Below are 11,586 nucleotides of genomic sequence, written 5' to 3' on the forward strand. Positions count from 1 at the left end.
TCTACAAGTGTGTTCCACTAGTCGTTTGGTCTCTGCTGATCTACAAGTGTGTCACACTAGTCGCTTGGTCTCTGCTGATCTACAAGTGTGTCGCACTAGTCGCTTGGTCTCTGCTGATCTACAAGTATGTCCCATTACTCGCTTGGTCTCTGCTAATCCACAAGTGTGTCCTACTAGTCGCTTGGTCTCTGTTGATCCACAAGTGTGTCCTACTAGTATCTTGGTCTCTGCTGATCCACAAGTGTGTCTCACTAGTCGCTTGGTCTCTGCTGTCCCACAAGTGTGTCCTACTAGTCGCTTGGTCTCTGCTGATCCACAAGTGTGTCCTACTAGTCGCTTGGTCTCTGCTGATCCACAAGTGTGTTCTACTAGTCGCTTGGTCTCTGCTGATCCACAAGTGTGTCCTACTAGTCGCTTGGTCTCTGCTGATCCACAAGTGCGTCTCACTAGTCGCTTGGTCTCTGCTGATCTACAAGTGTGTCCCACTAGTCGTTTGGTCTCTGCTGATCTACAAGTGAGTCACACTAGTCGCTTGGTCTCTGCTGATCTACAAGTATGTCCCATTAGTCGCTTGGTCTCTGCTGATCCACAAGTGTGTCTTACTAGTCGCTTGGTCTCTGCTGATCTACAAGTATGTCTCACTAGTCACTTGGTCTCTGCTGATCTACAAGTGTGTCCCACTAGTCATTTGGTCTCTGCTGATCTACAAGTGTCCCACTAGTCGCTTGGTCTCTGCTGATCTACAATTGTGTCTCACTAGTCGCTTGGTCTCTGCTGATCTACAAGTGTGTCTCACTAGTCGCTTGGTCTCTGCTGATCTACAAGTGTGTCTCACTAGTCGCTTGGTCTCTGCTGATCTACAAGTGTGTCCCACTAGTCACTTGGTCTCTGCTGATTTACAAGTGTGTCCCACTAGTCACTTGGTTTCTGCTGATCTACAAGTGTGTCCCACTAGTCACTTGGTCTCTGCTGATCTAGAAGTGTGTCACACTAGTCGCTTGGTCTCTGCTGATCTACAAGTATGTCCCATTAGTCGCTTGGTCTCTGCTGATCCACAAGTGTGTCCTACTAGTCGCTTGGTCTCTGCTGATCTACAAGTATGTCTCACTAGTCACTTGGTCTCTGCTGATCTACAAGTGTGACCCACTAGTCATATGGTTTCTGCTGATCTACAAGTGTGTCCCACTAGTCGCTTTGTCTCTGCTGATCTACAAGTGTGTCTCACTAGTCGCTTGGTCTCTGCTGATCTACAAGTGTGTCTCACTAGTCGCTTGGTCTCTGCTGATCTACAAGTGTGTCTCACTAGTCGCTTGGTCTCTGCTGATCTACAAGTGTGTCCCACTAGTCACTTGGTCTCTGCTGATCTACAAGTGTGTCCCACTAGTCACTTGGTCTCTGCTGATCTACAAGTGTGTCTCACTAGTCACTTGGTCTCTGCTGATCTACAAGTGTGTCCCACTAGTCACTTGGTCTCTGCTGATCTACAAGTGTGTCTTACTAGTCGCTTGGTCTCTGCTGATCTACAAGTATGTCTCACTAGTCACTTGGTCTCTGCTGATCTACAAGTGTGTCTCACTAGTCACTTGGTCTCTGCTGATCTACAAGTGTGTCTCACTAGTCGCTTGGTCTCTGCTGATCTACAAGTGTGTCTCACTAGTCACTTGGTCTCTGCTGATCTACAAGTGTGTCTCACTAGTCACTTGGTCTCTGCTGATCTACAAGTGTGTCTCACTAGTCGCTTGGTCTCTGCTGATCTACAAGTGTGTCTCACTACTCGCTTGGTCTCTGCTGATCTACAAGTGTGTCTCACTAGTCGCTTTGTCTCTGCTGATCCACAAGTGTGTCTCACTAGTCGCTTGGTCTGCTGATCCACAAGTGTTTACCACTAGTCGCTTGGTCTCTGCTGATCCACAAGTGTGTCTCACTAGTCACTTGGTCTCTGCTGATCCACAAGTGTGTCCTACTAGTCGCTTGGTCTCTGCTGATCCACAAGTGTGTCCTCCTAGTAGCTTGGTCTCTGCTGATCCACAAGTGTGTCTCACTAGTCGCTTGGTCTGCTGATCCACAAGTGTTTACCACTAGTCGCTTGGTCTCTGCTGATCCACAAGTGTGTCTCACTACTCACTTGGTCTCTGCTGATCCACAAGTGTGTTCTACTAGTCGCTTGGTCTCTGCTGATCCACAAGTGTGTCCTACTAGTCGCTTGGTCTCTGCTGATCCACAAGTCCGTCTCACTAGTCGCTTGGTCTCTGCTGATCTACAAGTGTGTCCCACTAGTCGCTTGGTTTCTGCTGATCCACAAGTGTGTCCCACTAGCCGATTGGTCTCTGCTGATCTACATGTGTGCCCCACTAGTCGCTTGGTCTCTGCTGATCCACAAGTGTGTCTCACTAGTCGCTTGATCTCTGCTGATCCACAAGTGTGTCTCACTAGTCGCTTGATCTCTGCTGATCCTCAAGTGTGTCCCACTAGTCGCTTGGTCTCTGCTGATATACAAGTGTGTCCCACTAGTCACTTGGTCTCTGCTGATCTACAAGTGTGTCCCACTAGTCACTTGGTCTCTGCTGATCTACAAGTGTGTCCCACTAGTCACTTGGTCTCTGCTGATCTACAAGTGTGTCTCACTAGTCACTTGGTCTCTGCTGATCTACAAGTGTGTCTCACTAGTCGCTTGGTCTCTGCTGATCTACAAGTGTGTCCCACTAGTCACTTGGTCTCTGCTGATCTACAAGTGTGTCAAGTGTGTCACTAGTCGCTTGGTCTCTGCTGATCCACAAGTGTGTCTCACTAGTCGCTTGGTCTCTGCTGATCCACAAGTGTGTCCACTAGTCGCTTGGTCTCTGCTGATCCACAAGTGTGTCTCACTAGTCGCTTGGTCTCTGCTGATCCACAAGTGTGTCCTACTAGTCGCTTGGTCTCTGCTGATCCACAAGTGTGTCCTCACTAGTAGCTTGGTCTCTGCTGATCCACAAGTGTGTCTCACTAGTCGCTTGGTCTCTGCTGATCCCACAAGTGTGTCCACTAGTCGCTTGGTCTCTGCTGATCCACAAGTGTGTCCACTAGTCGCTTGGTCTCTGCTGATCCACAAGTGTGTTCTACTAGTCGCTTGGTCTCTGCTGATCCACAAGTGTGTCGTACTAGTCGCTTGGTCTCTGCTGATCACAACACTAGTCGCTTGGTCTGCTGATCTACAAGTGTGTCCCACTAGTCTTGGTCTCTGCTGATCTAGAAGTGTGTCACACTAGTCGCTTGGTCTCTGCTGATCTACAAGTATGTAGTCGCTTGGTCTCTGCTGATCCACAAGTGTGTCCTACTAGTCGCTTGGTCTCTGCTGATCTACAAGTATGTCTCACTAGTCACTTGGTCTCTGCTGATCTACAAGTGTGTCCCACTAGTCATTTGGTCTCTGCTGATCTACATGTGTGTCCCACTAGTCACTTGGTCTCTGCTGATCTACAAGTGTGTCCCACTAGTCGCTTGGTCTCTGCTGATCTACAAGTGTGTCTCACTAGTCGCTTGGTCTCTGCTGATCTACAAGTGTGTCTCACTAGTCGCTTGGTCTCTGCTGATCTACAAGTGTGTCTCACTAGTCGCTTGGTCTCTGCTGATCCACAAGTGTGTCCTACTAGTCGCTTGGTCTCTGCTGATCCACAAGTGTATCCCACTAGTCGCTTGGTCTCTGCTGATCCACAAGTGTATCCCACTAGTCGCTTGGTCTCTGCTGATCCACAAGTGTGTCCTACTAGTCGCTTGGTCTCTGCTGATCCACAAGTGTATCCCACTAGTCGCTTGGTCTCTGCTGATCCGCAAGTGTATCCCACTAGTCGCTTGGTCTCTGCTGATCCACAAGTGTGTCCTACTAGTCACTTGGTCTCTGCTGTCCCACAAGTGTGTCCTACTAGTCGCTTGGTCTCTGCTGATCGACAAGTGTGTCCTACTAGTCGCTTGGTCTCTGCTGATCCACAAGTGTGTCTCACTAGTCGCTTGGTCTCTGCTGATCCACAAGTGTGTCCTACTAGTCGCTTGGTCTCTGCTGATCCACAAGTGTGTCCTACTAGTCGCTTGGTCTCTGCTGATCCACAAGTGAGTCCTACTAGTCGCTTGGTCTCTGCTGATCCACAAGTGTGTCCTACTAGTCTCTTGGTCTCTGCTGATCCACAAGTGTGTCGCACTAGTCGCTTGGTCTCTGCTGATCCACAAGTGTGTCCTACTAGTCGCTTGGTCTCTGCTGATCCACAAGTGTGTCTCACTAGTCGCTTCGTCTCTGCCGATCCACAAGTGTGTCTCACTAGTCTCTTGGTCTCTGCTGATCCACAAGTGTGTCCTACTAGTCTCTTGGTGTCTGCTGATCCACAAGTGTATCCCACTAGTCGCTTGGTCTCTGCTGATCTACAAGTGTGTCCTACTAGTCGCTTGGTCTCTGCTGATCCACAAGTGTGTCCTTCTAGTCGCTTGGTCTCTGCTGATCCACAGGTGTGTCTCACTAGTCACTTGGTCTCTGCTCATCCACAAATGTGTCCTACTAGTCGCTTGGTTTCTGCTGATCCACAAGTGTGTCCTACTAGTCGCTTGGTCTCTGCTGATCCACAAGTGCGTCTCAATAGTCGCTTGGTCTCTGCTGATCTACAAGTGTGTTCCACTAGTCGTTTGGTCTCTGCTGATCTACAAGTGTGTCACACTAGTCGCTTGGTCTCTGCTGATCTACAAGTGTGTCGCACTAGTCGCTTGGTCTCTGCTGATCTACAAGTATGTCCCATTAGTCGCTTGGTCTCTGCTAATCCACAAGTGTGTCCTACTAGTCGCTTGGTCTCTGTTGATCCACAAGTGTGTCCTACTAGTAGCTTGGTCTCTGCTGATCCACAAGTGTGTCTCACTAGTCGCTTGGTCTCTGCTGTCCCACAAGTGTGTCCTACTAGTCGCTTGGTCTCTGCTGATCCACAAGTGTGTCCTACTAGTCGCTTGGTCTCTGCTGATCCACAAGTGTGTTCTACTAGTCGCTTGGTCTCTGCTGATCCACAAGTGTGTCCTACTAGTCGCTTGGTCTCTGCTGATCTACAAGTATGTCTCACTAGTCACTTGGTCTCTGCTGATCTACAAGTGTGTCCCACTAGTCGCTTGGTCTCTGCTGATCTACAAGTGTGTCACACTAGTCGCTTGGTCTCTGCTGATCTACAAGTGTGTCTCACTAGTCGCTTGGTCTCTGCTGATCCACAAGTGTGTCTCACTAGTCGCTTGGTCTCTGCTGATCCACAAGTGTGTCTCACTAGTCGCTTGGTCTCTGCTGATCCACAAGTGTGTCCCACTAGCCATTTGGTCTCTGCTGATCTACAAGTGTGTCTCACTAGTCGCTTGGTCTCTGCTGATCTACAAGTGTGTCCTACTAGTCGCTTGGTCTCTGCTGATCTACAAGTGTGTCTCACTAGTCGCTTCGTCTCTGCTGATCTACAAGTGTGTCTCACTAGTCGCTTGGTCTCTGCTGATCCACAAGTGTGTCCCACTAACTTGGTCTCTGCTGATCTACAAGTGTGTCCCACTAGTCAGTTGGTATCTGCTGATCTACAAGTGTGTCCCACTAGTCACTTGGTCTCTGCTGATCTACAAGTGTGTCCCACTAGTCGCTTGGTCTCTGCTGATCTACAAGTAGTCGCTTGTCTCTCAAGTGTGTCTCACTAGTCGCTTGGTCTCTGCTGATCTACAAGTGTGTCTCACTAGTCGCTTGGTCTCTGCTGATCTACAAGTGTGTCCTGCACTAGTCACTTGGTCTCTGCTGATTTACAAGTGTGTCCCACTAGTCACTTGGTTTCTGCTGATCTACAAGTGTGTCCCACTAGTCACTTGGTCTCTGCTGATCTAGAAGTGTGTCACACTAGTCGCTTGGTCTCTGCTGATCTACAAGTATGTCCCATTAGTCGCTTGGTCTCTGCTGATCCACAAGTGTGTCCTACTAGTCGCTTGGTCTCTGCTGATCTACAAGTATGTCTCACTAGTCACTTGGTCTCTGCTGATCTACAAGTGTGTCCCACTAGTCACTTGGTTTCTGCTGATCTACAAGTGTGTCCCACTAGTCACTTGGTCTCTGCTGATCTACAAGTGTGTCCCACTAGTCGCTTGGTCTCTGCTGATCTACAAGTGTGTCTCACTAGTCGCTTGGTCTCTGCTGATCTACAAGTGTGTCTCACTAGTCGCTTGGTCTCTGCTGATCTACAAGTGTGTCCCACTAGTCACTTGGTCTCTGCTGATCTACAAGTGTGTCCCACTAGTCACTTGGTCTCTGCTGATCTACAAGTGTGTCCCACTAGTCACTTGGTCTCTGCTGATCTACAAGTGTGTCCCACTAGTCACTTGGTCTCTGCTGATCTACAAGTGTGTCTCACTAGTCGCTTGGTCTCTGCTGATCTACAAGTGTGTCTCACTAGTCACTTGGTCTCTGCTGATCTACAAGTGTGTCCCACTAGTCACTTGGTCTCTGCTGATCTACAAGTGTGTCTCACTAGTCACTTGGTCTCTGCTGATCTACAAGTGTGTCTCACTAGTCGCTTGGTCTCTGCTGATCTACAAGTGTGTCTCACTAGTCTCTTGGTCTCTGCTGATCTACAACAAGTGTCTCTGCTGTCTCCCTAGTCGCTTGGTCTCTGCTGATCTACAAGTGTGTCTCACTAGTCGCTTGGTCTCTGCTGATCCACAAGTGTGTCTCACTAGTCGCTTGGTCTCTGCTGATCCACAAGTGTGTCTCACTAGTCGCTTGGTCTCTGCTGATCCACAACTGTGTCCCACTACTCGCTTGGTCTCTGCTGATCCACAAGTGTGTCTCACTAGTCGCTTGGTCTCTGCTGATCTACAAGTGTGTCTCACTAGTCGCTTGGTCTCTGCTGATTTACAAGTGTGTCCCACTAGTCACTTGGTCTCTGCTGATTTACAAGTATGTCCCACTAGTCACTTGGTTTCTGGTGATCTACAAGTGTGTCCCACTAGTCACTTGGTCTTTGCTGATCTACAAGTGTGTCACACTAGTCGCTTGGTCTCTGCTGATCCACAAGTGTGTCCTACTAGTCGCTTGGTCTCTGCTGATCTACAAGTATGTCTCACTAGTCACTTGGTCTCTGCTGATCTACAAGTGTGTCCCACTAGTCATTTGGTCTCTGCTGATCTACATGTGTGTCCCACTAGTCACTTGGTCTCTGCTGATCTACAAGTGTGTCCCACTAGTCGCTTGGTCTCTGCTGATCTACAAGTGTGTCTCACTAGTCGCTTGGTCTCTGCTGATCTACAAGTGTGTCTCACTAGTCGCTTGGTCTCTGCTGATCTACAAGTGTGTCTCACTAGTCGCTTGGTCTCTGCTGATCCACAAGTGTGTCCTACTAGTCGCTTGGTCTCTGCTGATCCACAAGTGTATCCCACTAGTCGCTTGGTCTCTGCTGATCCACAAGTGTGTCCCACTAGTCGCTTGGTCTCTGCTGATCCACAAGTGTGTCCCACTAGTCGCTTGGTCTCTGCTGATCCACAAGTGTGTCCCACTAGTCGCTTGGTCTCTGCTGATCCGCAAGTGTATCCCACTAGTCGCTTGGTCTCTGCTGATCCACAAGTGTGTCCTACTAGTCACTTGGTCTCTGCTGTCCCACAAGTGTGTCCTACTAGTCGCTTGGTCTCTGCTGATCGACAAGTGTGTCCTACTAGTCGCTTGGTCTCTGCTGATCCACAAGTGTGTCTCACTAGTCGCTTGGTCTCTGCTGATCCACAAGTGTGTCCTACTAGTCGCTTGGTCTCTGCTGATCCACAAGTGTGTCCTACTAGTCGCTTGGTCTCTGCTGATCCACAAGTGTGTCCTACTAGTCGCTTGGTCTCTGCTGATCCACAAGTGTGTCCTACTAGTCGCTTGGTCTCTGCTGATCCACAAGTGTGTCGCACTAGTCGCTTGGTCTCTGCTGATCCACAAGTGTGTCCTACTAGTCGCTTGGTCTCTGCTGATCCACAAGTGTGTCTCACTAGTCGCTTCGTCTCTGCTGATCCACAAGTGTGTCTCACTAGTCTCTTGGTCTCTGCTGATCCACAAGTGTGTCCTACTAGTCTCTTGGTCTCTGCTGATCCACAAGTGTATCCCACTAGTCGCTTGGTCTCTGCTGTCCCACAAGTGTGTCCTACTAGTCGCTTGGTCTCTGCTGATCCACAAGTGTGTCCTTCTAGTCGCTTGGTCTCTGCTGATCCACAGGTGTGTCTCACTAGTCACTTGGTCTCTGCTCATCCACAAATGTGTCCTACTAGTCGCTTGGTTTCTGCTGATCCACAAGTGTGTCCTACTATTCGCTTGGTCTCTGCTGATCCACAAGTGCGTCTCAATAGTCGCTTGGTCTCTGCTGATCTACAAGTGTGTTCCACCAGTCGTTTGGTCTCTGCTGATCTACAAGTGTGTCACACTAGTCGCTTGGTCTCTGCTGATCTACAAGTATGTCGCACTAGTCGCTTGGTCTCTGCTGATCTACAAGTATGTCCAATTAGTCGCTTGGTCTCTGCTAATCCACAAGTGTGTCCTACTAGTCGCTTGGTCTCTGCTGATCCACAAGTGTGTCCTACTAGTCGCTTGGTCTCTGCTGATCCACAAGTGTGTCCTACTAGTCGCTTGGTCTCTGCTGATCCACAAGTGTGTCCTACTAGTCGCTTGGTCTCTGCTGATCCACAAGTGTGTCCTACTAGTCGCTTGGTCTCTGCTGATCCACAAGTGTGTCCTACTAGTCGCTTGGTCTCTGCTGATCCACAAGTGTGTCTCACTAGTCGCTTGGTCTTTGCTGATCCACAAGTGTGTCCTACTAGTCGCTTGGTCTCTGCTGATCTAGAAGTGTGTCACACTAGTCGCTTGGTCTCTGCTGATCTACAAGTATGTCCCATTAGTCGCTTGGTCTCTGCTGATCCACAAGTGTGTCCTACTAGTCGCTTGGTCTCTGCTGATCTACAAGTGTGTCCCACTAGTCACTTGGTCTCTGCTGATCTACAAGTGTGTCCCACTAGTCGCTTGGTCTCTGCTGATCCACAAGTGTGTCCCACTAGTCGCTTGGTCTCTGCTGATCTACAAGTGTGTCTCACTAGTCGCTTGGTCTCTGCTGATCTACAAGTGTGTCTCACTAGTCGCTTGGTCTCTGCTGATCTACAAGTGTGTCACACTACTCGCTTGGTCTCTGCTGATCTACAAGTGTGTCCCACTAGTCGCTTGGTCTCTGCTGATCTACAAGTGTGTCCACTAGTCACTTGGTCTCTGCTGATCTACAAGTGTGTCCCACTAGTCACTTGGTCTCTGCTGATCTACAAGTGTGTCTCACTAGTCACTTGGTCTCTGCTGATCTACAAGTGTGTCTCACTAGTCGCTTGGTCTCTGCTGATCTACAAGTGTGTCTCACTACTCGCTTGGTCTCTGCTGATCTACAAGTGTGTCAAGTGTGTCACTAGTCGCTTGGTCTCTGCTGATCTACAAGTGTGTCCCACTAGTCGCTTGGTCTCTGCTGAGTCACTTGGTCTCTGCTGATCTACAAGTGTGTCTCACTAGTCGCTTGGTCTCTGCTGATCTACAAGTGTGTCCTACTAGTCGCTTGGTCTCTGCTGATCTACAAGTGTGTCCTACTAGTCGCTTGGTCTCTGCTGTTCTACAAGTGTGTCTCACTAGTCACTTGGTCTCTGCTGATCTACAAGTGTGTCCTACTAGTCGCTTGGTCTCTGCTGATCTACAAGTGTGCCCCACTAGTCGCTTGGTCTCTGCTGATCCACAAGTGTGTCTCACTAGTCACTTGGTCTCTGCTGATCTACAAGTGTGTCTCACTAGTCGCTTGGTCTCTGCTGATCTACAAGTGTGTCTCACTAGTCGCTTGGTCTCTGCTGATCTACAAGTGTGTCCCACTAGTCACTTGGTCTCTGCTGATCTACAAGTGTGTCCTACTAGTCGCTTGGTCTCTGCTGATCCACAAGTGCGTCTCACTAGTCGCTTGGTCTCTGCTGATCTACAAGTGTGTCCCACTAGTCGTTTGGTCTCTGCTGATCTACAAGTGTGTCACACTAGTCGCTTGGTCTCTGCTGATCTACAAGTGTGTCTCACTAGTCGCTTGGTCTCTGCTGATCTACAAGTGTGTCTCACTAGTCACTTGGTCTCTGCTGATCTACAAGTGTGTCCCACTAGTCACTTGGTCTCTGCTGATCTACAAGTGTGTCCCACTAGTCACTTGGTCTCTGCTGATCTACAAGTGTGTCACACTAGTCGCTTGGTCTCTGCTGATCTACAAGTATGTCCCATTAGTCGCTTGGTCTCTGCTGATCTACAAGTGTGTCCCACTAGTCACTTGGTCTCTGCTGATCTACAAGTGTGTCTCACTAGTCACTTGGTCTCTGCTGATCTACAAGTGTGTCCCACTAGTCACTTGGTCTCTGCTGATCTACAAGTGTGTCTCACTAGTCGCTTGGTCTCTGCTGATCTACAAGTGTGTCTCACTAGTCGCTTGGTCTCTGCTGATCTACAAGTGTGTCTCACTAGTCGCTTGGTCTCTGCTGATCTACAAGTGTGTCTCACTAGTCGCTTGGTCTCTGCTGATCCACAAGTGTGTACTACTAGTCGCTTGGTCTCTGCTGATCCACCAGTGTGTCCCACTAGTCGCTTGGTCTCTGCTGATCCACAAGTGTGTCCTACTAGTCGCTTGGTCTCTGCTGATCCACAAGTGTGTCCTACTAGTCGCTTGGTCTCTGCTGATCCACAAGTGTGTCTCACTAGTCGCTTGGTCTTTGCTGATCCACAAGTGTGTCCTACTAGTCGCTTGGTCTCTGCTGATCCACAAGTGTGTCCTACTAGTCGCTTGGTCTCTGCTGATCTACAAGTGTGTCCCACTAGTCGCTTGGTCTCTGCTGATCTACAAGTGTGTCTCTCTAGTCGCTTGGTCTCTGCTGATCTACAAGTGTGTCCCACTAGTCACTTGGTCTCTGCTGATCTAGAAGTGTGTCACACTAGTCGCTTGGTCTCTGCTGATCCACAAGTGTGTCCTACTAGTCGCTTGGTCTCTGCTGATCTACAAGTGTGTCCCACTAGTCGTTTGGTCTCTGCTGATCTACAAGTGTGTCACACTAGTCGCTTGGTCTCTGCTGATCTACAAGTGTGTCCTACTAGTCGCTTGGTCTCTGCTGATCCACAAGTGTGTCCTACTAGTCGCTTGGTCTCTGCTGATCTACAAGTGTGTCCTACTAGTCGCTTGGTCTCTGCTGATCCACAAGTGTGTCTCACTAGTCGCTTGGTCTCTGCTGATCCACAAGTGTGTCTCACTAGTCACTTGGTCTCTGCTGATCCACAAGTGTGTCCCACTAGTCGCTTGGTCTCTGCTGATCCACAAGTGTGTCCCACTAGTCGCTTGGTCTCTGCTGATCCACAAGTGTATCCCACTAGTCGCTTGGTCTCTGCTGATCCACAAGTGTGTCCTACTAGTCGCTTGGTCTCTGCTGATCCACAAGTGTGTCCTACTAGTCGCTTGGCCTCTGCTGATCCACAAGTGTGTCTCACTAGTCGCTTGGTCTCTGCTGATCCACAAGTGTGTCCTACTAGTCGCTTGGTCTCTGCTGATCCACAAG

This window comes from Cherax quadricarinatus, chromosome 34 (genome assembly GCF_038502225.1).
Source record: "Cherax quadricarinatus isolate ZL_2023a chromosome 34, ASM3850222v1, whole genome shotgun sequence".
In the NCBI taxonomy this organism is placed as follows: domain Eukaryota; kingdom Metazoa; phylum Arthropoda; class Malacostraca; order Decapoda; family Parastacidae; genus Cherax; species Cherax quadricarinatus.